Genomic DNA, 5,621 nt, shown 5'->3' with positions numbered 1-5,621 from the left:
AATATTTCTTAGAAGTGTGTCCAGGGGAGGCCAGAGTTAGTGTGTTCTGAGCAGAGCTCAATATGGGGAGTATTGAATACAGTATCATAGTAGTTGCTCAGTAAATCTCTGTGGATTTGTTTTGAACCAGGCATAAGATAAAAAGATCGTCTCAAGAATTTTTTTTTTTCTGGAGCTAAGTACTTAAGAGGAAATATTTTTATTATTTCATTAAGTAAGATAAGACAAGGAGACACAGTATTTATGCCCTGATTATCTCTCCCCACCAACTTGCCATTTATCACCATGGGGAAACTAGAGGCAATAATTAGAGAATTAAACCTCCCTTCCTCAGTCATGCAGTGCACACAATCACTTGCCATTTGGTATTTATTTTCCAGATGAAAGAGTTTAATTTATTTTCTTTCTTCCCTTGGGACCCCAGCTGGCTGACCTAGAGCAGCCTCCAGGTTTGGCTGAAAGGAGCCTCCATTTTCATTCTCCTCTGGGCCTTGCCCACTTTTGGGCAGGTAAAGAAATACGCCAGAGCCTTTGATGAAATCTAATCATTATCTGCCTCAGATAGTAATGGATGGGGGAGCTCCCACAGGTAGGGGAGAGTTCTTTCTCATCCCCAAGACACACCCATCCCTTTGGACTTTTCATGATTACTGCTACCAACAGGCTATCTTCAGAAACTGTAGATCTTACTTTCATATATGTCCAAGGTGGATCTAAATCCACTCCTTCATACCCCACAGTAAAACTGAGGCAGGCAAGAATGGAGAGTAGGGCTCCCATATCACAGGAAGGAATGAACCCTAGCAACAGTGTAATACTTGGCATTTTGGTTTATAAGACACCTGCTATCTGGCACAGTCTTGGGTCCCTCTCAGTCTGTCTACATGCTTTGCCCTCATCCACACACTTCTTGAAACAAAGGTCAATTTCTCCTACCTTTCTGTTTAGCTATATCAAAATCTTAGCTAAAAAGTGAGCTCAGAAGAAAATGAGATTCCTTCCTTTCTGCTCATCTAAGCTTTGCTTTATAAAAATCTTGGTTGTGTATATCAGAAACCACCTCTTCTGTGATGTCTGACACTGGGAAAGACTAGGGGGTGATAATGTGTTCGGTGGTGATAATATTTTTCTTTTCCCATGGATGTGAACTTATTACCTAGCCCCAATTAGCAAGCTTCCCTGAACACAGTATGACAAGCCCAACCTTCCTACCATGGATACCTTTCTGTGCCTCAGTATCTCATATGCAAAATGGAACTATGCTGGCATTGCATAGGTTATTTTGAGGACAAAATGTAAAACACTTAGGAAAATGTCAAGCGTATAGTAAATGCTATTTAAATTCTAAGTGTTATTACATCTTTAGGATTAAGTAGAAATAACCCAGATGTAAGCCAGGGCTTTATATGGTCCATTCTTTGTTAGGAGTTTCATTCAAAGTAGCATAGATTGGTAGCCTAAAAATAAATTGAGATAATTCAGATCTTTAATCCTGATCTTTAGAAATTTTCAGAGATAGGCAAGAAGTCAACACCACAAGGATGGAGCCTGGGGTTGGCAAACACATTGTGGGATTTAGGTACTCAGACAGCAAATCTCAGAGCCAAGCTGAAGTTATATAGTGCTGATAGATGTAATAGAAGGCATGTACAGAGACAGTATAAATCATGTCTTGGAATGCAGTGAAAGCATAGCCGATATTTATTTAATGCTTACTATGTGTCAGGTTCTGTGCTAAGATCTTTATGTGCATTATCTCATTTAATATTCATTCACAGCGTCACAATTAGGTAGGTACTATTAATAGTCCTATACCACTAATCTGTCTTTTTTATAAATAAGGAAGCTAACGCCCAGAGAAGTTAACTTACTAAACGAAGGTCGTGCAGCTTCTAAGTGACAGGGCTGAAAAACTTACATAGAAAATATATCTGGTATGGGTGTGTGTGTGTGTGTGTGTGTGTGTGTGTGTCTGGGTGGCATAGTTTGTTGAGCATCTGACTCTTGGTTTTGGCTTGGGTCATGATCTTAGGATCCTGGGATGGAGCCCTGTGCTCAGCATGGAATCTGCTTGGAATTCTCTCTCTCCTCTCCCCTCTGCATGTTCTCTCTCTCAAAAAAATGAATCAATCTTTTTTTTTTAAATAAAATATGTCTGTCTGATTTAGGAACCAAAGCATGCAATGAAGAGTCAGGTCATTATAACACCAACCAGATGCCAAATTCAAAGGGCTGAAGCTGAAAGTTGTCAAAAATGGAAGTATTAGTTCACATAGAACAACATGTAGTATGGTTCCTGAAGATGCTGGATGATCTCTATGAATTTTTTCCTTTCATACACATTTTGACATACTCTTCTAACGTAATGTTGATCTTCAAAGCAGCAATACTCCATGCAATGGTTGGGGAAAAGATTTTGTAAGTCATGGCATTTGTCTTGTTTGTTTTCTTCACTCATTCTACAAACATTTAACCTGTGTGTGAGGACCCAGTTGTGTCCTGGGACTGTAGATTTAAACAGAATCCTTGTCACTAAGGAGCTCACAGTCTGGTATAGGAGACCAACATTTACAAAATGTAGGTTTTTTTCGGTTCTTAAAGATTTGTTTATTTTAGAGATGCAGGGAGGGGCAGAGGAAGAGAGAGAATCTTGAGCAGACTCCTCACCGAGCATGAAGCCTGATGCGGGGCTCAGTCTAACGCCCCTGAGATCATGATCTGAGCTGAAACCAAGAGTCAGATGCTCAACTGACTGAGGGGGTGACCATTGAGATGCTACTTAGAAAAGGAGGAGAATTTTTCCAGTGCCGAAGGGGTTGAGAGGAAAGAATTCTAAGCATAGAAAATTGCACTTCCTATTATTCTTTTCCCAAACACATGCTGTTACTCCTCATCCATCTCAAAATGCTTGGATATTTGCTAAATATGTTTCTTGCCAGAGGCAATGCAGATTTGCAAAGAACAACATTGATTGATTGGGTCTCAGCAATCAGGAAAAGTGTGGCATCGGTAATATTTTACTCAGACTTCCAAAACACATGCTAACCATGTGCTCCCTCTCCCTGTCTTCAACCCCTGAGTGATGGCAGCCTAACCTTCATATTTCCCCACCTTGCTTTTGCCTTGGGAATCTAGGATTCAGTAGGTACATTTGCTTCTCTGACACACTCTTCCATGAGCTGCTTTTTCTATCTATTCCAGCTGATGTCCTTCTCGACTTTGGCAGGTGGCCAAACCTCGTTGTTCTCTCTGCACGGGGAGGCTGAGCATTGCTCTGTAAATTATGCACCAGCCCCACGATGTTTGGGGAGCCTGTGGACCCATTTTATCTACATAGAGGTAAATTATTTAGCAACGGTGGTGTAAATGATTCAGAGGTGATGGTGTGAAGCCTGGCTTTGGAGCAGCTTGTCTTGGGAAATGTGATTGACCCTGGCATGCAGTGGACACGGCTCCCCGGCACAGCGGGGCACATTTTATCTGTACTCTGACCCCTGTGGGTTTGACACCCTGGCCTGTCTTCAGACAGTGTCCTACATTCATAATCATTATAGTTTAAAAATCTATGATCTCATTTACTGTGTGCCTCACCTCTGCAGGTGCAAAAGTTTAAAATAATGCGGTCTAGTGAAACAAGCTGTGTCTGGACAGACTTGAATATGTGTCATGCAGTTTTCCTTCCTGTAAATTGGGGGTAATAAAAGCAACCATGAATGGGCAATTTCCCATTCGAATATTTAATGGAAATTACCCAGCCAAGCCAAGACTCCTTACTTTCCTACCCCCCACTCTGCACTCACTGGAGCAGCGCCCCCAACTGGGATGTGAGACGCTGCCTTCTAAGTTACTTAGGACTAAGTCCTAGAAGTCATATTGGATTCATATCTTTCCTGCAGCCCCCTAGTTAATTTATTTACCAGTCCTGTCTGTTCTGTCTTGGAGATGCATACCTGTTGGGTCATTAGCCCCAGCCACACTACCAGCCTCTGCTGAAGCCTCCATCAATTCAGATATATACTGAAAAGCCTCCCCACTCTTCTTTCTGCAGCTGTCACCATGCCTCCAGCCCCGTGTCACCTCCACCCAGCAGGCAGGAAGTTCTCTCTGAACTAAAAGACGGAAATCCTGCCATTTGTGATGACATGGATGAACTTTGAGGTCATTAGTGAAGTGAAATAAGCCAGCCACAGAAGGACAAATACTACATGATTCCACTTATTCGAGGTGCCTTAAATAGTCAAACTCATGCAAGTGAAGGGTGGAAAGGTGGATGCCAGGGGTTTGGAAGGGAATATGGGAATTGCTAATTCGCAGGCATAATTCACGGGCATAAAGTCTCACTTGTGGTGAGTGAGTAAGTGCTAGTGGTCTGCTCTACAACATTGTGTGTATAGATAGCAATCCTGTACTGTGCACTTAAAAGACTATTAAAAGGGTAAATCTCATGTTAAGTGTGCTTACCAAAAGTAAAATAAATAAATAAATTAGATCTTATCACTCCCCTGCTATATAAAATTTGATGGTGTCCCATTATTCTTAAAATGAAATCAATTGCCTTTCTATCACTTACAGGTTCTACATGGCCTGGCTCAGGTCCACTTTTCCCTCCTCAGCACTGATGACACTGGCCTTGGGATTCTAAATATGTTCCTACTTCAGGACTTTTGCTTTTGCTGGCTCTTCAGCCTGGACTTAGCCTTCTTGGGCTTGGCTGGTTCCATTTCAACATTCTGGTGAAATGTCAACTACTTGGGGTGGGGGGCTCCCCTGACAACCTGTGAACACTGAAGCTGCTTTATTTTCTTCATGTTGCTCAACCCTACCATCAGTGATGATACTGAGCTGCCCACTGGCTTATTTGCCATCCCCTCCACAAGGAAAGACACTCTTTGAAGAACCAGATATTTGAGTCTTATTCGCTGTGGTAGCCCCAGGGAAGCTTGTCAGATAAAACACAAGACATCCAGTTAAATCTTAATTTTAGATAAACAATGAATACATTTTCAGTATAAAAAATGATGGCATGTGACATATTTATACTGAAAAAATATTTGTTGTCTTTGTATTATTGTTTGCTGAATATACTTGCCCTGGGCCTAGGGCCTGTCCCAGGCAGGGACCATGTTCGTTGGTACATTTTTATTGAGAAAAAAATAAAAATAAGGAACATTAAGAAAGATAATCATAAGACAACTTGTATTGACTGGATTCCTTTTATCTTTTGCCTTTGTGTTCCTACCATGTTGTCAATGCTTGACCTATGACAGATGCCAAGTGAGAATGTGCTGAGAAAATGGGAAGGGATGGGGTGTCCAGTGTGCTTTTCTCCTCTGTGTCATATTGGCATTTTCATCTTGCAGTTGGAGAAACAGGATCAGAGAGCAGGAGCCTTTTCCAGAATCAAACAGCCAAGATAACTTTAGCTGAATACAGCTGAAAGCAGTTTCTGGAAAGGGGCTTAGGTTAACAAAAGCTTCTTTGCCTCTCCCACAAAAGAAGCTGTGTAGAGATGGTCTAGGCCTTTGGTGATGGGATGGGATGGTGGCTTTGAGAACAAGGTTTGATCTTTCTCCTCCACAAGCCTCTAGAGCCTCCTCTAACTTCAAGTTCACTATATGGTC

At 41.7% G+C, this 5,621-nt stretch overlaps 1 long non-coding RNA gene across 1 annotated transcript; it reads left to right on the top strand.

The window, feature by feature from the left end:
* Window positions 1-3,208: 3,208 nt before the first annotated feature.
* Window positions 3,209-5,106, top strand: LOC112653948 (uncharacterized). The gene is made up of 3 exons (XR_004814556.2): window positions 3,209-3,339; window positions 4,049-4,224; window positions 4,573-5,106. It is a non-coding gene; the product is annotated as an uncharacterized LOC112653948 (long non-coding RNA).
* The last annotated feature ends 515 nt before the right edge of the window (window positions 5,107-5,621 follow it).

Source organism: Canis lupus, chromosome 3 (assembly GCF_003254725.2).
Source record: "Canis lupus dingo isolate Sandy chromosome 3, ASM325472v2, whole genome shotgun sequence".
NCBI lineage: Eukaryota > Metazoa > Chordata > Mammalia > Carnivora > Canidae > Canis > Canis lupus.
This window is presented reverse-complemented; position numbering and strand designations above follow the sequence as displayed.